This window comes from Bradysia coprophila, unplaced genomic scaffold (assembly GCF_014529535.1).
Source record: "Bradysia coprophila strain Holo2 unplaced genomic scaffold, BU_Bcop_v1 contig_324, whole genome shotgun sequence".
NCBI lineage: Eukaryota > Metazoa > Arthropoda > Insecta > Diptera > Sciaridae > Bradysia > Bradysia coprophila.
The window spans coordinates 3,471,928-3,494,760 of NW_023503584.1; the positions used below are offsets into that span (position 1 = coordinate 3,471,928).

Sequence of the window (22,833 nt, forward strand, 5' to 3'; positions counted from 1 at the left end):
AACGCGTCGCAACACAGCCTCTGTTTTCTTTTTTGTTTTTGTTCAAAAATATAATATTTCATCATATAGCACGCCGGTTAAACAACCCCATTGATTTGAAATATCAAAAAAATAAAAAAAAATAAAATCAAAATTTCAACGTCTATACAAGACACATATAACACACAATACAGTCGTACCCCATGATCATTGCGTGTAAAAAGCACGTATAAACAAGACTATGTCAATGTGCGAGACATTTGCTTAAACGCCCCATTTAGCCGCTCGACACGCCTTCATGAACTACCTTCTCTTTTCAGTTTTTTTTTTCTATTCCTCTGTGTGTATATCGTATACAGAAGTTACCGAATTTTATGTGCAATGTAGAAGTATGAAAACTTCATTGAGACTGTTGATTCAGTTCTTAAACGAAAAACTGTCGTGCCGTTGCGTTTCAATGGTAAATATGTTGTTTGTTTGCTGGATAACAGGAAAAATCGGTATGAAACGGAAACGTATGTAAAGAAGCTGAATAGTTTGGTTGGAAAATTGTACAAAACAGAAATTCGGAATAGAAAAGTCAAAAGGTGCTTGTGTGTATCGATTAAAACGTTCATCAGAAATCGCGATATAGATGTGCCATCTTTCGTAATCAATCAATTGTGTGCCGCATCAGTGCTTCGCATCTCAAAGGATTATATCTGTCTTTTCGTTAGTGTGAAATAAATAACTTCGGCAATATTTGAACATTCACGTGTGGTGATACTATTTGTGTGGCTTTTGTATAGCATAAAGAAATACGGTGACAAAGATGCAGTAAATCAATTCGAAGAATGGATTGTTTTTGATCTGATTCAGTGACGCATAGGAGAGAAAATATTGTTCGTTGAACAATCGAAGAGTGTGAAAAATTGAAGAAAATCACGTGCACGGAGAAAATCAGTCAAAAGTAAATTGAAATTTCATCAAATCAGCGATCTCCATTGAACAATATCGGGTAAATACTGTGTGTGATCAGACTGTTTATTTGTAGCACATCTTTTAGTCTAATTTAATTTGAATCCAACCTGTGTCGGACGAAAACTTTCGGAAAATTGAATTGAAAATTTCGCACTCACACACACATATACATGCAGTGAGTTGGGTTCAATGTTGCGCACGCACATAATACCATTTTCATATAGTTGTGTGCACAATTTTCTGCAACTTACGCGCACGTGATTCTAAAATCGAAAGTCTCTTTATGGTTGGTCGATTCTGAGTTACACAATTTATCATTTATTTATCTCGTACTATTCTCTCATATCTTCGACTTTTACCGCTCACTGGTACAGCCAAAAATATGTGTACATGCTGTTTGTTGTACATATACGACTTAAGAGTTCGATACTCTTTACCATCGCGGATTAAATCGGATTTGTTAGCATAACCGTTCATTAAACAAATACGCATCGTTAAAATAATTGAAATTAACAACATTTTCCGGTCAAAGCTCCATTATTGCCATAAATATTTATTATTTTGGTGTACGCGTTAAGTAAACTGAAAGTATCGGCTGGGGAGAGTATTTTCTCCTCTAGCTACAGGATAATTGTTTTACCGTTCATTGAAAATTTAATCAAAAATATTCATAGTAGTGTGGCATAGTGTGACAAAATTGAGCCACTTTAACATTTTCTTTTATCGGACACGATCGACCTTAAAAGTGTTCGTTTTGTGACCTCAGCAAAGGATATTAAATTACATACTTGAGGTAACCACTTTTCGTTCTAATATGTATACGATCATAGTTTGGAATTTGGATTAAGTGAAACTACACAATAATTCGCAAGTTTTGTAGTTACTAAACTCCTCAAGGCTTTTGAAACTATTTGGGAAAAAAATGTGTTAAATTTGGCCGTCGGATAGAAAACGATGTCTGTCACGCTAGTTGAACTTAGGAATCTAATATTTAATTCAAAAAACTCTAAATTAATGCGGCTGAACTGAATCTATCTTTACGTAAATCTGACATCTTCCAACAGAGTCAGTGAATGTGCAAATCTCTTCAAGAATCACAAATTCATGTGAATAATCCTAACCCTGAAATTGCATCCGTATTTAATGAATCGCTTTGCGTATTCGGTTTTATTGTAACTATTGGTATACAATCCGAAATTATTCGTAGAGGAAATGAATGACGAAAACCAATGTCATTGAAAATTCACTAATTTATTAGTGCTATAAAGCGTCGCGTCGGTCACTCAGTCGTTGATAGTCATTCTTAATTTTTTATTTATAAAGAAGAACAAATTTCGTAAAAAACTAATGACAAAATATTTCTAGGGAAAATTAAAGTTTAGAATTTTAATAGCGACGGATAACATGAACAACACTTTTCTGACTAATACGTTACAACTGTAGATTCATTGTATGTTCATTTTTGTTGGTTTTCCGAGTCTTTCATTAACAAAAGCACAGATTCTTTATCTAATAATGAAACGATTCTAGAAATGGCTAGTCATCTGTTATCGATATCGACGAGAAAGATAAGCGAGTAGCTCTTGTCACTGTCCTCTTATAAAGTAGAAAATAAAGTTATACTGACGAAGTAGCAGATTTGTTTTGAAATACTAAATGATGATTCAAAAAAAGTAACAGATTTTATCGTGATAATGTGATACGCTTGTCGTTTATAAAAATTCAATTAGATTTAATTTAAAACAAAGACCAACAATGCACTGAATAGAAAATGCATGCAAAATGTGAACAAGCAGTGGTTCATCTGTTTCGACAACACTTTCCGCCGGTAACGCTTTAAGCTTTTTCTTTTTGAGAAATACAGTGAAGATAAGAAAGTTTTCAATTCCGACGCTTGAAAGGAATATTCTATCTTCACAAAAAAACTATTTTGTCCAAATTTTTCGACATTTTTGGCACTGCACTGTCACCCGACGATATAACTCTCTATATTTAAAAATTTGTATCTCTCGGTCAAAAATGAGCCGTTGTTCAAGTTGTATTTGATAATATTTTTTAACGAATCTTTATAAAATTCTTCTAAATTTATAAAGAAATTATTTCATTGACGTTGGCTGTATTTCTCATACGTTTTCTTTCTCCCTAAATTCTCTTTTATTAATTTCAAATTCTGCACCGAAATTCAATCTTCTTTGAACAAAAGAGACTTTGAATGAACGAAATGGTGAACTGAAACTGAAATAATATCAAAAATGAAATAATTTAAAACTTTTCAATATGGAAACGACGGCTAGCTTCGAATACCTTCAACTTATGCATAGAAATTAATAAATTTTCCAAGAAGGATGCTCTATGCTGTACGTACAAGGTTTTTAAAACTATCAAAATTTTACACAAACTTTGAATAGTTAAACTTTTCCAACCCAAAGTTATGTAGGCTAAAGTTAAAATATTATAATTACAAATAAGTTTTTGAACTTATTTAACTGCGGTTGACTGATTCTGGTTAATTTAATTTGTTTGACTCGTACAACGTAGTCAGTTTTTCGGTGGAGTTTTTTTTGTGTTATTTGATCTTCAACAGAAGAACTAGATTTCTTTTCATATGTAGAATATTCAGCCATAGCTGAATTCAATAAATAGAATATCTGGCTACAACAAAATTACTGGTGCTCACCCTTTCAGTAACGTCTTATCATTTGTTATCAACAGCAATGAAATAAAAAAGAGTTTATTAGGCGATAATGTCAAACAATAGAAGTAGAAGATTATTTATTTACTTCATATATTTCATTGCAATTTTACATAAAGATTCAAATTAATGGAGCGTAGCTACAGGATGCTAAATAGTAATTTTACGAATCTACTTCACAATGAGTAGTTTTTCGACATTAAATTACGCCAAGCAAATGTGAGTTAGCTCTGCCGCAATAAGACATTCAAAAATGACTTCGTATACATTGAAATGATAACTTTTCTCTTAAACTTTAGCGTTCAGTTTCGGTGATGTATATGTGGGCTTTATGTAAGCTGAAACAATTCATTCAAAAACAATGTTGGTTCGCTTGTGAAGTCGTTTGAACTTTAGGAACTGGTAGAAATATCAGGTAGTTATTTAGATTTGGAAAATGTAAAATCCATTTATGGATTCCGTGAACTCAAAACTCTTTTGCCGCCTGACTTCGTTGGACAAACCTTAAAGTCATGTCCTGAGTCTATAGTCCCTGCACCATCATTATTTATCGAGAACTCATTATCGTAGTCCCGTTCAATTCAATGCAGTCGCAAACCACTTAATCAGTTTTTCAAGTGACAAATCGATAGTACAAAGTGTACATAAAGGCACAGTGTAACGTAACACTATATTATACACCCAGCTAACATTAATCGAAAAGCTAAACCAAAATTTACTTGCGATTCAATTTCTATTTGAAGTCGTTAGAATATATAATTAATATGCAAACGCGAACTTCAAGCACAAAGTAGCATAAAAATCATTTCCATTCATGTATAACCGGGGTATATCGTTAAAAAATAAACCTTACCATCAATAATATATATAATCGTAGCGTTGCCATCATCGTCGTCATTGCAAAAGCATTCACTTTGATCTGCTATAATAGTTAACAAGTTTTAGCACAAAGTGTATTTTCCACTGGTACTTTGCGTTCCTCGAGTGTGTTTTTTTATATTTAAAGCTTTTCTATTCGGGAAAATAAATACAATATTTTCCCTTTACAGGAGAGGAGAGCGAAACTTTTGTGTCTGTATGCATTGCATATATCTATAGTATGAGCATAAATATGCTTTTAGCGATGCGATTTAAATAAAAAATACAAAAAAAAAAATCGTTTGACAGACTTTGTTGATAACACAACAACACTGTACGACACGCATTCGAATGAATGGGAAATCTTTTGATATAAAAACGTTTTAACCTTAAAAGAGTTGTTTGGTTGTTAACTTTGTACGGTCGTATTTTGCCTTTTCGTTTTTGAAGCCATGCCGACTTAACTATTGAACAAGTTCATATAATATATAGCAGAGAAATAACTGTGTTGTGTACGCATACAATGTCTTGTTGTTGGGATACTATAGATCTGAAGATATACACAAAATGCACTTATGGAAAATCTTAATTTCTTTGATCATATTGGATTTCAAATAAAAAAATGAGAATTTACCCGCATAGCATTTAGGTAAATGTTTTGCCGACATAATGGATTCGATTCATTCGCAACTCTGTGTTTCTCTTTGAGTATGAATTTATGAATCAATCGAGTCAGGTTTGGGTACATTTTTGCTATTTAAAAATTTAGGCTGATTCATTAGTTGAAGTATCCTGATGAATCACACAAGTCTTTGTGTTTCAGTGAGACCTTTCCCAAGAAAGTATTTTCTTTAAAATATTTTTTTATCTGTCCCGTCGAAACCAGTGCTGATTTCGTATTAACTTTTTTGTGATATTTTAGTGAAGACTTTAAAATTGAACGCAGGTGAGGCAGGTTACAAAAATTGTCTTTCCCGCCACCCTATTCTAATTTGAAATAATTATTAGAAAATTCTAGGCTGACATTTTTGTTTGAACCAAGTGTGTCAGCAGCAACAGTTATTGTAGTTATAATTATTCAAAATTGGAGCTCATTGACAATAAATTCAAAATTCTCTGGATCCTCTCTATGAGACTACAGTGTCTGTCCGACATCCGATTGGATGAATAGCTTAGCACTTAGCTTAGTGAACTTGACATTTGACGGAAGTAATTTTTTATTGCAATATTTTCATAGACGCGATCAAATCGAACAGACGAAATTTAAATTAGAAAAAATTAGAACACAATTCGATAATTCTATTAAAATTTGTTCTGAGCGAGTGATTTCATCATTTTTTGCGATTATCGCTGTCGTAAGTTCAAAATATAAAAGATTTCACAACTCGGTCTGTTGATTTAATCAGGATTTTTCTTTTGATTATTAGAATTTTCTTTGAATCGATATTGAGAAGAAGAAGTACAAATAGTTCGTTTACAAAGTTGTAACGCGAACGACAACGATACTAAAAGCGAGGAAGTTTGTTATCTAACTTCGTTTCCTTGAATGAAATTTTGTATGGTTTTTTGTAGAATTTGAAGTGAATCCATATTACTTGTCGTTTTAATGACCAGAATTGCTGTCAAAATCAGTTAATGAAAGAGTTTTTTTACCTCTTGTTATCTGTTATCGACAGCAGCAACAAAAGTAAACGGCGAGCTCTGGCTTTGTGGGTTTTTGATGGGAAAATACATGGTAAAACAAACGAAGTAGCAGATTTTTCGCACCAATTTTTCGAAAATAATTTAATCAAAAGAAGTAATAGATTCGACAAATAATATGCATGTGCTATGCTTGCTGTTCGTGAAAATTTCAAAATACAGCGAAAGTTGTGACCAGCTGTAAGCCGGTTTGATTACAATCACACACATTTGTCGGTGTTTTTGACTGCAGGTGTAATTATGGTCTTGCGATTTCCATTATTTTTATTAAATTTACACTTAGACCACTCCAAATAACAATTCGAAAAGGAAGACAAAAAAAATTTATGGTCGCCTCCATTTCGTATACAAATCAATTCCATTCGTTTATTGAATCCGTACAGCAGTAAAATAACAATAATTTATCGTCTCTCATCGACTGTTTTTAATTACACATAATACCATGTGACCCATGTATTATACGATTATTGCCACTGCATTTAACATTCGATGTCAAGTTTAATCGAATGTAGTGTTTGTCTGTAAATTAGGTAATTTTTGTTGCAATTCGAATGGGCACAATAGTTTTATACATGCACACACACACAGCCCAGTGCTAAAAATATAACATATCACTTATATGAGTGAGCAAAAGGAATGCAATTGAAAACATTTTTGTCTGTTGCAATTGATGCGAGGGGATTTGGTGCTGGATTTAGAATTTTTATTTGCCATTAAATTTAAAGTTAATTTGTGCTGCGTGCAAATGTTGAATTCGAAGTATGTCGAAACTGTAATCGTGCAGGGGATAGACATGAAGACTATTTGGATTCCTTTTTATGCTTATAAAATACGGTCTTGATGATTTTGCAGTTTATTCTCCCTTTTCGAAATAATTTTGGATTACAGCCAATGAAAATATTTTAGGAAATTTTCTTAACGTCTTGGTGTTTCTTTGACCAACAAATAGTATACACTCAAAGTACACTTTTAGTAGGTTCATGTTAATGTGTGCTGTGCTCTACATATATTCGCGTTACTCTAAGTAAGTATCAAATCTAGTACTTCAAAGTATGAGAAACTTGTCATATAGAAAAAAAGGTTTTTAAGCACCAGTTGCAAGAATTTTTTTGGCTGTAGCTTTTCATAGGGTGCATAGATTTCTGTGAGGTTGTTGTGTTGGACCAATTTTGAATTCTTTTAATGGTGGACGTTTTGTCTAATAAAACTGAGAATAGCACAGAGGAGATTATTATTAGCGATATTACCAACGCCAAGTAATCAGCAGTAGTATTACTTGAAGTAATTTACTTCTTTTGATCTAACAATTTTGAAAATGTAGATGCGGAATCTTTTACTTCATTTCTTTCAACAAATGACTTTTGCTATATAAGAACTAACAATTCAAAGCTCTTCGCCTGTTTTTACCGTTTGTTTATCGATAACAGATGAATAGATGTTCATGACAGGTCAAGCCCCTGTGTTTTGATTCTGTCATTCTACCACTGGAATCTGTCATGTCATAATTTAACCTCTTTCAATTACCAGGTAAAGTTGATAGCCCAAACTTCTCTATCAAATGGAGTAGAAGACGATATCAATATATCGTTCGGCGTGACCTATACATATACTTTGCGTAGCAAAAAAGAAGAAGTAGAAGAAGTAACATAATCTGGTATCGATCAAAGCAAAAAGAAAATGAAAAAAAAATGAAATAAAAGCAAACAATGTCCAAATGCATGATATGATAATATAAAATTTAGACACTCGTCAGACATGTCATGTAAGAATACATATGAATACTTTGAGATGACGTAAGGAATTTTTCATTTAAACCAAAAACACTAAAAACGTTAATGCCCATCCATACTCTCTCAGCGACAGAGTCGTCCCTATTTGTTTTTGTTTATTTTCTTGTTTCATATTCGGTTTGCTGATAATGATGATGAGGGCACAACATATTTATACAAAAATATTATTAAGACGAAGAAGCAAAAATGTTACACAGAATTTATTTACAAAAAAAAAATGAGGAAGATATTCTACACGGCACAGTGGGACGTCTCTGCTCACTGACATCAGTCAAAATGGTAAAAGAAGATAAAGAGCTCGTCTCAACAGTAGTTCTTTCAATTATGTACGGAATCAAATTAACTGAAAAATATTCTTTTAGCGTTCGTATATCATACGCCTTGTAACATTTCACATCTTGATGCTCGCATAGTAATTTACACAAAATGACTAGCGACGTATTCGGTGGAAGGAAAGCTTGTGAGTGATTCAATTTAAATTTTCATTTTTTCTATATAATAGTGGCGGCCGTTAGATAAAAAAAAAAACAATCGACAACGATTTATGTAGGCAAATTGCGTCTATCTTAAAGATAAGCAAATTTATACCGCCGGACCACCAACTGGTCTAATCTATGCATAAATTATGTTAATTCATTAAAACCTCTACTTTATACCGTACAAAATAACAAATTCTATAGCAACGACCTTAATATCTAAATTTTATATTTACGCTACCATACTGATAAGCTTGAATCACTTGTCGGCTTGTACCGACATTACGAATTAATTAAAGTAAATTTAAGTGAGAGAAGAAGAAGTAACCACCACCCACCACGAAGATGAGCAAACAATTCTATACAAATACCATCATATCGCAGTAAAATGTACAGAACAAGAAAATGAAATGAATTTTAATCTAACTGAACAAAACTCCGAAAAGTTTAACCACTTTCAATTCGAACTGATTAAGGTTCCATATCCTATACTGGTTGAATAAATGCTTTTGAATCAAATGGAAAGTTACCTATCCGATCTAATATACTTTAGAGTTCAACTTCAAGTTAATCTATGAAATCGTAACATAACATACGTATAAACGAATCCATTAAAGAAACATTTTATTCAATTTTCATTGAATCTAATTTTCTATCATTTTGTTTGATTTTTATATAAATAGGGGTTAACCATCCGTAAAAATGGATACAATTTTAATAGAAAAACCCATACCACAAAAATATATATATTTTATTTCACATTTTGTATGGCAAACGCAGTAACAACAACAGCAGCAACAACAAACAAAGTACAAATTCTGTAAAGTATTTTCCTAACAAAATTTAATTAGCTTAATATGATCTCGATTCATTCTGTTAAAAGTACAAACAAACCATCAGAACGAGAAAGAGGGACGGTTTTTTTTCTCTCTGGTTTATTTATAGAAATTAGACCCTTCCTACTGTGTTCCACTATTTTGATGGGTAAAGTTTCTGAATAAGGCAATTTTGTTGATGATTCTTATCAAGATCGTCGATCACATTTATTTGTACACATTTTATTCGTATACGAAAAATGCCAACATATTCCTATGTGGAATGGATGATATACCCTTAATAATGTATACGATTGAATATGCAACGCACATGAACACATGGATCAGACCTTTTTCCGTCAATTTTTTTTTTTTTAATTTTTGGTTTTGAAGTTAGTCCTTTTGTGACAGATTGTCCTGTTTGGGTCGATCAAACGAATAGATGTAGAATTGTATAAAAATATTGTTACAGTTCTTAGACGAATATTCGGTGCATTTTTATAGCTTTCGGTTAGGTTTTCGTGTCTACGAAGGTGAAGTCATTATGGGAAATATTACCATTTTATTATCATTATCGAACACATGAAAGCTAGGCACAGTACTGTCCAGGGCCTATTTTTCAATTTTCCTAATGAATTTTCGTGAATTTTAATGAAATTCATGAAATCTGATGAAATTTAATGAATTTCATGAAATCTGATGAATTTTAATGAATTTCATGAAATCTGATGAAATTTAATGAATTTCATGAAATCTGATGAATTTCAAAGAATAACTTATGATTTATTAGTCTGAAATATAACAGAATTTATGTTTAAAATCGAACTATTCGATTTTGTACTTTATTTTTTCTTTGATTGTCGGATGGTTGCTCAAACACGCCTTTGAACAACTCCTGTTCATGACTTTTACAATTTGATTTTTCACGTCGTTTCTTCTTGCTTAACCAATACTGTACAGAAGGCGTAGGGTCAAATTTTTCCAAAGGCCTCATGTTTGTATTTACGTACAAGTAGTCAGATCAAGTGTCTTGTGAAATTGTCGAACGATCAGGGGCTTTGAACTTGTTATACACATCTGTAAATATTATTGCTATGAACTCATGGGGAGAATGATTACTGCAACTACTTACTGATCAACCGTTCAACATCGGCTGAATGCGGCTTTGTAGCAACAATTCTCGCCAAAACAATCTTGAATATGTTGAAATCGTTCGGATTGCATTCAATCAAAGCTCGTAAAATGTCGTGGGCTGAGACAAGCTGTTTTGTGCACATACTATATGGACTGCCCAGTCTTGACTTGTGTTTCTAAGTTCAGCATTGTGTTCAAGTGGTACAAGCAATATTACAGACATAAAAAAGAACATACGAAGCCTATCAAGGTTGGGAAAAGCAGATGGCATTTCCAAACGGTAAAAGACCACTTGCTACAAAGACATGCTAACCGGCCATCTGCCGAAACTCAACGAACGTGGCAGATGAATCAGTGAACGTGGCAGATGAATCAGTGAACGTAGCAGATGAATCAGTGAATGTGGAAGATGAATCGGTAAATGTGGAAGATGAATCGGTAAATGTGGAAGATGAATCGGTAGATGTGGACGATGAATCGGTGAATGTGGCAGATTAGTCACTGGGATTTGATGAAAATCAAGTCGAAGTGACTTCGATTCGAGGAAAACGGTGAAGAGGAACAACAAGTTCTGTAAATGAGGTCGTTCCTCTAAAAAAATCGAGACGAGCACGAAAACTGAAAAAATAATTCCGTTTTCCTCCTGTTTTTTTCCGTTTCTTGACCATCAAGATGACATTTTTGTTGTATTCAAGTTGAAAATAAAGATTAATGAATTTTCATGAATTTTAATGAAATCTGATGAAATTTGATGAATTTTAATGAAATTGATGAAATTTAATGAATTTTGATGAATTCTAATGAATTTCATGAATTTTCAAGAATTTGATGAATTTAATGAATTAAAAATAGGCCCTGGTACTGTCAACAGTACTGTCAGGATCCAAGAATTTAAATCCAATTCATCCCACATCCACATCCGCGAAAACAACGTTGCTATGCACATACATATGCACATATCGCAATGTTAATAATGAAGTAGCGCAGGTGAAAATAGTATATTACTTACCAATGGAAAAAATGCTGGAAATGCTCGGCTAGATTTCACACAAGAAGTGTCATTTCCACTATTTGTTTTATTGTCGATTGTAGGTATTTTGCTCAAAAACTTAAGGTAAAGTTTCACCACCGTAAGGTAAAGTTAACTTTACCTCACGTTCTTGAGTCAATAGATTTTACGTCCTTGGAGATTTTCCTTTTACCAAGAAGGAGGTTTGTAGCCTGAGCCGAAGGCGAGAGCTATAATCCCTCGAGGCAAAATAATAATATCCAAACAATATGTCAATGGTGTCTTCTTCAGAGTTTTAGAAACAGTTGCTCTAGAGCCAGTGTCTCCCTATTATAGCAAAATGGTTAAAACAAACGAAGTAGAAGATTTTTGTATTAAACACGAGTTAATTCAATATTTCTGACTTAACGTTTAGTAAGCAGTGATCACGAAAAGTCTTTCCTCGATTGACCTTAGAAATATCCTTCAAAATATGAGTACGGTTGGACTAGCACCGTTCAAAACAATTGTCTTCAAAATATCATTGTTCAGATTCGTAAATATTTTCTCTATTTTAGCGCAAGTGTGCATGGCACCTAATCGTGCAAATTAAAGTTCAAACACAAACGACTTCCCAAAAACAAAGATACAGTTGCGCAACCCATTCTCTTCCCCCAAAAATTTCATTTTCCATTACCAACGTCACAATAAACTAAAAATTTGTTTCAATTAATGCTACGCTAAATGATGTAGTTAAACACTTCACACTCCATACACACAAAGAGCACACACTACTCATTCAATGTGCCAACGATTTTTTCGTTACAATCGCCGAACGATTAATCATTTTATTGTAAATGAAAATGTACGATTTAACTATTTTTATTATTATGATTATTTTCATAAATATTATTTACGATCATTTTTGAAGAGTAGAGTATCACATTACAAGATTATCGGATATAAACAAACCCCTTTTTTCGTAGCGATACAAATTCAGTGTGGTGTTGTTGTTGGGTGAATATTTTTTGTTGTTGTATGTAATGCGGGGATAAGATTCAACTGTTCGATAGTCAGGATTGTTGTGTGATGTTTTTGAGACAGTTCACTTTTAGAGGTTAGAAGAAAAACCTATGTTACGGACTGTTTTTGTCACTTCTAGCGTAGACAGCAGAAAATGGCATAAACGGAAAAAATCTTTAAAGTTACCACAGAAGCACAAAATCTTTCTCAGACAACCGGCATTTCATGAAAACTGTGAAACATTCCAAGTCCAGTTAACTATAGAACAAAGATCAATCTAAAGCCTGAAACCACAATACCTTCTACAATCTGAGGTTTTGAGGCTTGTTTGAGAACCAGGCGATATATCGGATGAGAAGCGCGCCAAAAAGTTCTTATACGATAGGGGTGTTCTTACATGCATTTTGTTTCTCATCCTGTCTGCCATCAATTACCATTACACAATAAAATGTGTCTCAAACATAATGTCTCTGGTTTTTATTTTATTTTTATCCATTTATCTTCTCGTCTATCAATTGAGTTAATAATTTCCGAAAAACCAATACCCCGAAGAAATGCAAAAGCTTGCAGCACTAACAGTATACAATGGAAGGAAGCGAACGAAAAACGATATACACATTCAAAAATGTTATACACTTTGTTACCATTATTGTTTGTAATGTTGTTGCTGTTTAATACAAATTGTATTTATTGTAGTTGAGGGTTGATTTTTCCATTATTATTTTTGTGTATTTTTATTTCCACCTCCTGCCCATTGTTTTGGGGATTGAATGTTTTCTATGTTCTGTTGTTCAGTACTTTGCATTTACCATTTTCCAATAGTTAGACAATATTGTAATATGCGAGCAATATTATATGTCCAATCTTTTCAATAGCGAGATTTGAGTTAATTTCATTACACAATCTTTGTGGGCATAGGTTTCGTCTGCCACACTATGCGTACACATTATGGCGATACTGCAAAGCAGTACATTTGTTACAGTGTTTTCATTGTTGTATTTTGAGGGTTCACAATTATTATCGAGTGTAGATATGAAAGCAAAAATTTTATTATTTTCTTTTCAATTCAATTATTCTCAATGATTGATTTGGGTGTAGGATGTGGATTTATTGCAACGAAGGGGAATCTGCGTTTTGTTCTTTGGAGGAAAGGGTCAAAAGTATTGCACAAAATGTAGTAGAGAATATTGACGTTGAGTTTGATAGTCATCTGTTATCGACAAAGACTACAAAACTATATGAGTTAAGTCTGGTAAGTTTTCTTTTATTCAGCAAAATGTATGTTAAAACAAGTGAAGTAAAAGATTTTTGCTTCAAACACCAAACATGATCTTTAAACAAATGAAGTAAAAGATTTAATGATAAAATTGCAGTTGTCGTTTTTGGACATTTTCGTATTCATTTACCTATCAAGTAAAACAAACTTGAGTTTTCATTTTGTTCTTTGTATACCATATGGGCACATTACCACCAAAAGCACATCAGTTCATTATATTTTGTGTTGTTGTGTTGCCGTTTTAAATTTCCACAAAAACTTTTCTTGGCGGAAGTACGTATAGTAGATTATGATGTTTTAAAATGAACAAAATAGAGATGCTACAAACAATACAATTTTATCTCCACCTAATTGTAATGTTATTCACCGTAGATAGATCATACCAATAACCAGTTGAGTTCCATCAAATTATACCGGGCTTCTATGAAAACACAAACCTAAATAAAAGGGAAAATGGATTGCAAACGTTCTGTCTGAGAAATTACGGATCCCGACTTTCTGGTGAATTCATTTTTGTAATGTTGTCATCATGATATTTTCTTCTATCTAAAACCTGCTATGTTTGTATGGAATCGAGTTCACCTCACCACTCGCTGCAATTTGACGTAACGAATTCAATATGTGAGCAACATAGCGAAATTAAATTCACCTTAAAGTGGGGATCCGTACGTAACTTCGCATTTTCAGGTAACGTCAGATTTTTCGTCCATAAATGCCGAACCATAACGCTAACCCTAAATCCTGACCATAAAGGCAAATGTCAAACAATAAAGGCACAAAAATAATTAAATTTCGACTCGATGGATTCTGATCAAACAAAATGCCACTGTGTAGTGCATGATCTCAGGATTCCGACAAAGCCATTAGTTTTCCAATCGGACCAACATCTCCTGAGAGATAAGACTTTGAAAAAGTTAAAATTTTACACATTGATCACGTCATGATTTTAAAGTCTTATCGCTCGGCATATAGAAGTCCGATTCAAAAACTAATTAGTTTTCCGGAGTCCTGAGATCACGCGCTACACACTGGCATTTTGTTTGATCAGAATCCGTCTAGTCGAAATTTAATTATTTTTGCATTTGCCTTTATCGTTTGACATTTGCCTTTATTGTCAGGATTTAGGGTTAGTGTTATGGTTCGGCATTTATGGACGAAAAATCTGACGTTACCTTCAATGCTTAAATACTTATATACTATAAACTGACCTCTGTCATTATTCAACCATATGTATCTTTTGCTTGTCTTGGAATTAATACCATTATACAAACGCTAAGTATACCGTTGCGTATACTCACAAAATCCTTTGTTTTTTGGAAGTTTCGTCCGAATCTTCTACTTCATTAGTTAACTCATACTAGTCAGAGCTCATTGCTGAAATTTTTGTAAATATTTTGAACGATTTGTACAAAACAAATGAAATTAGTCTGACGAGTGGTTTATAAACGGTCTACTACATGAATTGGAATTTTCTAATTAGAGAAAATTATAAAAGGTATCTACGTCTATTTGTGTAACAGTACATCAACTCGCTTCATATTGTCTGCCATATATATAGCGTGTAATAGCAACAAACACTCAGGATTAATAATCATAATATAAAAAGAAATAAAATGTGTTTTTTGTTCAGAATTTTCCTTCATTTCCATCTACACAAATTGAAAATGTTTGCATTACATTTTTTTTCTCTCTCTTCTTGTACTAAAATGCTGCCTGTCATTAAAAGATGTTGAATAAAATATTTATTAAAATTAAAAATAGAGAATAAAACAAAAAAAAAAGGAAAAGAGAAAAGCGGAAAGAATATGCAAAGCAAGAAAAATATTTTATTTACACATTCAACGAAATACGTACATAACATACAGGGCAGGAAAAAAGAATTTTGTGAAAAGAAAAACATTTCCCAATGAAAATGGATGGAAAAACATATATTTTGCACTTGCTTTATTTCCCATTTTCATAATGGAAAAACATTTCTCTATAATGAACAACATTTTAATGAATTTTTTTTTTCGTCCGTACAAAGGATAGAAAAAATATTATTTTTAATTCAACACAAAGTTACCATTTTTTTATATTTATGTGCGCATATTAAATGCTAAATAAGGATTTACTTTGAAAATGGAAATGTCGCTGTCGTGTAGTTTATATTTCTATCAAAGTGAGTGCTTTGAAGTACACATTATATTACGAGAAAAAAAATATATTTTATTCGTTTTGTGTACATCTAACATTTTCGTTTCGTTAGTTGGTTAGTAATTGATCGTATTCAACATCAATTAAATTTTCGACGAGCTACAGAAAACTCCATGTCTCATAAAAAACATATTTTTACATATGAAAATACATTTTCACAAAAACGAAATTCGTTCACAACCTGTAACAACATTGCCCATAGGAAAAAAACGTAATTATTCTAAGCGCTTTGTGCTTTACGATTATGTCCTCAACGATTTAAATTTACTGTATCCAGTGCGGAGAAAAACATTTATTACATAAAACAGTTAAGAGTTGCAGGCGGAACAAAACATACATGACTGTAGAGTATTTTGTTTTTTACCCTTCGTTTTTGCAAATAAACAACAATACGAACTTGAAAATAGTAAAGTCAGTTCCGCACTTGAATGTTTAATGGGAAAAAATTATCACAATGTGAACTTTTACACAACATTGAATGTAATGATGATTTGGGTGCTGAAACAAATTTCAAATATTTTACACCCTCTCCGAGTTAATGATGAATCCCCTAAATGATTCAATGAAAAATGCCAACGAAAATAATTTATTTGTGACGATGTGTTGAAGCAAGAATAGAAGAAATTGAGAGTCAGATGTATCAATGGGTTTCGGTTCATACAATGGACTTTGTGCTATTTAAAAAAAATAGTACTAAGTTGATCTGAAATTAGCATAGTCTACGAAACTAATCATTCTGTCTTTCTGAATTAAAGGAAATTCAAGGAAAACAGAGGAACTGAAGAAAGATTGTCACCGATTCTCCTTTCAATTCAAAGAACCTTGAATTTTTGAATTGTTTTCCTAAGTACAAGTTTTCACAAGCCAAAGATAGCTACAATCGGCGTAAAACAATATTCTATTTTAAAACAATTTTTTTTTTGTAAAAATTGAATTTATCCAAAATATGGGCAGTACAGCCGAATTATCAAAAGATGGGCGATCAGAAAAATACAGTTATTTTTGTTTGCTATTGTGTTTGTGAATATGTGGCAATAAATTTAGATTTCAAGCTGAAAAACCATTTTTAAGAGCCACGGTCAATTATTTGGCGGCTGTCAGTTTTGGGAAAAATTATCCATTTAGGTTTGTAAAACAAATTGGCGCATCTTACCGGCAAGATCAATTCATCAATTCAGGCATACAGTCAAAGGCAGTGAAATTTACGCAATAAATTTGCTTCAGCTGATCCACGCATACAATCGAAACTCTTTACACTTGTTTATTCGGCTAAAACTGCTACGCGCCGTAATGGTAAAACCGTATAAACAGTTTTACTTTACTAGTGAGGTAATGTGGCCACTAAAGTTCGTAAAGTAAAACGCCATACTTTACACGTGAAATAATTTGATATCTCGTATCACGATGAGTAAAAGTACCTCGGGCTGAAGCCCTCGGATACTTTTACTCATCGGGATACGAGATATCAAATTAATTCACTGGTATAGTAATGTACTATTATTGTTTGTGTGGATCATCTGAAAAACAGCTGGAGCAAATTCATGCTGAAATTTCACTGCCTCTAACTGTATCCTCCCCCTCTATATATCATCGAATCTGTAACTTCTTTGAATCCAAGTTTTCAGCAGATCGAAACCAATTATCCAATCTCATTATTGAAACATTAGACAAGAGCCCAGGAACCAAGTAGTTCAACGGTTGATATTTAGTTACCCAATACGTTGGATTGATAGATTGACTTAGTAAGTCATTTACTCTAAATTTAATCGTTTTAGAGAAACTAAAAATCAGTCATTGACCTCTTTGTTTCCTCGACTAGGGTAGTCACTAAAGCAAAACAATGAAGCCCAACGTTTGACAATAATCTGTCTCTATCAAAGACCCTTTATTTTCACAGAAATTTTGTTCTATCAAGGGCATCTACAAGGTTAAATCAAAGTGCATTGTGCGACAAATTGCTCAATCATCAGATATTTTGATACCGTAATTAGCCAGTAAATGAAATATTAAAAAAATCGGACATCTAATCTTCACCCTCAGTTACGTATGCAACAATAAACTACACACAACTTTAAGTTTTATGTTACCAACGTCTGAAACATACACGTCTAGGCCCCTTAATTTCACATAAAAAAAAATTAAATGAAAATCCATTCAATATGATAATAAATCAAAACTGACTCCTGCACACTTTTCCAGTTGAACGAATCCGTTATAGCCACACGGAGAGTACTGAAAAATACAAGAAGAAAAATATAGATTTGAAGCCGTTTTTCGGCTGGTTTTTAGAAGACGCATTGAATGATATGCTTATATGGCGATTATAAAGCATACACAGCAGAAATATATTATACAAAAAATCCCGAATCGATATAAACTACCAGCGTTTATAATGTTATTTATACATCGTGTTCCGAAGAATGGTTCAGTGTCCGCGTGCCACAATTTGTTTTAGATTTATTTTATGTTTGCATATGAATGAAAGTTCATATTTAGGCGAGTAATGTGTTGATTATAGGATGTTTCGGATAAAATGTGTAGCAAATCGTTCAGGATGACGTAATTAATTTGATGTGGATACTGATGGAAAAGTGTGTTTTATTCAACAAGAAAAAATCAGATCCTTGATTCAACACATGCATGAGCCAATTTGTCGCATACTACCGCGAATATTTCATTCACCCGATTTTTATGATCGATCATGATTTTAATGACAAATTAGAAGAATTACTTGCAATGCTATAAACGAATCAATGAACCGATTTCTAATATAATGTTCATAAATGACTAGACGCTGATAATGTTCGCATTCCAAGAATCAATATGAGTAACATACTCGATAATGGTGTTATGGTTGCTGTTCTGCGAAAGGTCAATGACACCTAGCATATAGGTTGTTGATCGGTTTAAGTAAACGAAACATTTATTAACCTTTCACACAACAATTGAATCTTGTACATCTGATGTTTAAAGTACATCACCAGAATGTTTTTGGAAACATCTGCTACTTCATTTGTTTCGATGACGGTTTTATTATATAAAAGAACACTATGCAGTAGGGTCGGTCGATTTTTGAATATTTTCCATCCGAGCGTCTGGACCGAGCTGATCCGACTCAGCGAAGTCTAAAGAAAATTTTAAGACCAAAAAAAATATTTTCAAAAATGTTCTATGCTTTGCCCAAGACGATTTTTTGAAAATCTTCTAGTTTTTCGAGGTATCGACAATCTAAAGGCTTTCTTGTCTATGCCAAAAAGTGAATTGTTGGTAAAACGGTCTTAGTATAAAGTACAGTGTCTACTCTAATAAACAAACCCAAAGAAACATCATTTTTGTGAGGAAAATGCTTTTCCCGGGTAAAAAAGTTTCGCAGGGTTCCGATATTTTTATTTGAGAGAGGTTTTTTTTGCAGATTTTTCCACAAAATGAGTTTAAATGTTGTCGCACAATAGCTTATTTTAAAGCTACGTTGATAGGGAACCAAGAAGTAAAAAGATTTTGAGAAAAGTTTTAAATGCGGTCGAGTGATCGCCATTAGAGTTAATAAAAATTAGCCATTTTCGACATACATGGAAAAGTGATCTTCCCTAAACAATAAATAAATCATGTTTTTCATTATGAATATAGTTTTTGGTCGTTTATAACACATTTCCAACAGTTGAGAACTGAGCTTTTTCACAAATATAATTTTTCGTAGTGCTAATTTTTAGTCACTCTAATGGCGATCACTCGACCGCATTTAAAACTTTTCTCAAAATCTTTTTACTTCTTGATTCCCTATCAACGTAGCTTTAAAATAAGCTATTGTGCGACAAAATTTAAACTCATTTTGTGGAAAAATCTGCAAGAAAAACCTCTCTCAAATAAAAATATCGGAAACCTGCGAAACTTTTTTACCCGGGAAAAGTATTTTCCTCACAAAAAGGATGTTTCTTTGGGTTTGTTTATTTGAGTAGACACTGTTCTTTATACTAAGACCGTTTTACCAACAATTCACTTTTTGGCATAGACAAGAAAGCCTTTAGATTGTCGATACCTCGAAAAACTAGAAGATTTTCAAAAAATCGTCTTGGGCAAAGCATAGAACATTTTTGAAAATATTTTTTTTGGTCTTAAAATTTTCTTTAGACTTCGCTGAGTCGGATCAGCTAGGTCCAGAAGCTCGGATGGAAAATATTCAAAAATCGACCGACCCTACTATGCAGTGTCTTGTATAGCGTTCATTTATGTCGTTGTTGGTGATAACTGATTATAAGCAGGTACCTTTATTGTTAGAAATCCTATCAGGCGAACCTTTAATGACAAGTGGTAAATTTATTATTTACACAACCTTCAAAATAGAAAACGTTTACTCGCCCAATTTATTTCTAGCGTTCTTGTAATTGTAGCTGCAGGCAATAGATCGTACACTACGTTTAACTTTAAATTGAGTCCATTATATCCATTTCATTTAATCTTTATGAACCAAAAAAAAGAGATTAATCTGTACCAGAATTTCTATTAAATGTATACCCAATTCCCTGCACTCCATATGAATAGGTCAGTTCTCAGGTGTAACTGAAAACAATTCATCCATTCAATCATATCCGTACAGAAAGGTATCAAACTTAACTTAAGTAAGTTGTCGTGAACCGTTTTCAAAATCATTAAATGAGATAATAAACTGTCAACTACGGTTGTGTATTAATTCTCTGTCTGTGATGGAAGATGACATGACCGCCTAAAAATGATTGAAAACAAAAAAAAAATAATTTTAATCAAAATAAAATGTTGAATGCAGGTTTGTTGTATACAAATACAACGACACATACACCCAATGTTTGGAAACGTGCAGGTAGAATTTTACATTTGAAAATCAATTTGAAGAGTTTATTTACGGAGACAATTCGTAGACTCTGTTACCGTTCACGATTATTTTGATAACTTTTTCTTTTGGATGTCATTCCACATTCCAAAGTGGTGGTCAATCAAAACAATGCTTTCCATCATCACATTACATTTTGTATTGAAGTAGACACAATATTATATGATACATTAGCATCATTAAAATGGAATGTAATAATGCGTATGGTAACTAATTCGGTATACAGTTGTTTGAATGAAACATATAATTAGTAATTAATACAGTTTCGACATCTCCAACCCACCCACTGTGCCATAACGGATAGTTAAAGTTGCTGTGCGCTAACAATTAGCACAACACGCCTAGGTGTTTCGATTCCAATCAGATTTTTAAATTATTTAAATTAATTGCTAGCCAATGATTTAGGATAGGTTGAGGTTTCTGTATAGAAAAAAAGCAAATCTATGAACATTTGTTCCATAATCCCTGGTCAGGTCATATTTTCACTTCCAAGAGAATTCTGAAATTTTTTAATTGATGGTAGTTAATGCGCTTGCAGAGGTCGATCTCTAAGGATGTACACATCATCTCAGGTGACATACTACAAGAGCAATTCGGTTATGTGACAGATCTACTCTGTGGATGTAACCACAGTTAAGGCCATCATTAGCATCTCGTGTCATCGGGAATACGATATTTCTATTGCTTAATATATCAGCTAAAATCGATTAAAACCGGTTTTACAGTCGGAGAAAAATAGATTTCGGGATTTTAAGAGGCATTGTCGTTTTTATCGTTTTTCTGTATTCTCTCATTTCGCATGTTATTTCAAATGGCAATTGAGAGAATTAGAGAAATGATGATATCTCTAAAAAAAACCCGAAATCTATATTTCTCCGACTGTAACAATATAAATATCGTATTCCCAACTGACCCTAGATGTTATAGTGTGTCTTGGAATTTAGTGAAATAAAACATATTTTTGTTTCGCTTTTTACGAGTTCTATTACTTCATTTGTATAAAGCTTTAGCTTAGCTATGTCTTAGTCCCAGTATTTGAAAAAAAATCTTTTACTTCATTAGTTTAATCATACGTTTTAGAGAGTGCTACTTAAGAGATCATTGTGCATGCTTGTCGTCGTCGTTGATAGCAAATGAGTTGTGAACTCTGACTGATTTGCATTATACTGTCTGTACCAAAAAAACCTTTAGAAAAACGTAACTTTCGATGCTTTTCATTTGTAGAGGTTAACCATTGTAAACTAAACTCGAATTATTTATCAGTCATTTTTCAACTGAAATTAATTTCATAGGACTGCCTTCTAAAATTGTAAATAATAGCCATGTGTGAGCAGTGCATTTGCTTCATAATAATAATAATTTTTGATAAACTCATCACAAATGTCTGATGTCACATTAATGATTATAATCTGTTACGATTTTCAATGACAAATTAAATTTTTAACGCTCCTTGATCTCTTTAATCTTCCGGCTAAATATTGCAACATATGACTAAATCACTTGCCGGAAATTTAGATTTTAAAATATTGCACGCCTGCCAATACACAAAACGAAGAATATCTAACTAGCATGTCTGTAGTGTGGCGCGTGTCATGGCGGAAATTAACTATCAGTATCGTATATAATCTTCTCAGATTTTTTTTTATATTTAAATTAAAACTCATATTCAATAGAACGTGAGCTGCTGACGCCAAGCATTGTGCAACTTTTTTTTTGTTATGATAAATTCTTCGGATTGCAATTCATTTTATTGTCGTGTTTATACCATTCGACGTTGTTTATTTTATCATTTTAGCTATTTTCTGGAAAAGAGTTGAGTCATCCATCAGAATGGTGGTGACAATTTAATTAACTGCTCCCTATCATAATTTTGGATTATGTTTTGTGATTTTATTCTCTTTAGATTGTTGTAAAGTCACTTTCTAAATGAATTAGAGAATTTACGAAAATACTTCTGAAGATTATAGATGAGAAACTTGATGTGTTAACCAGACTAATGGTCCATTGGACTTTTTAAATACGAATGGTTGAATTAATTTTGCATAGTGTTCAATTACCCGAAAATTATTAATACTTTCTTC

General features: G+C 32.7%; 1 protein-coding gene across 2 annotated transcripts in view; it reads left to right on the forward strand.

The window, feature by feature from the left end:
• Positions 1-395: 395 nt before the first annotated feature.
• The window catches only part of LOC119079488 (paired box protein Pax-6), a 70,258-nt gene continuing 47,820 nt past the window's right edge, over positions 396-22,833 (forward strand). For both annotated transcript variants that reach the window (XM_037187431.1, XM_037187432.1), the window contains exon 1: positions 396-976. The gene's annotated coding sequence lies outside the window, so the exon portion shown is untranslated. The remainder of the gene's footprint in view (positions 977-22,833) is intronic.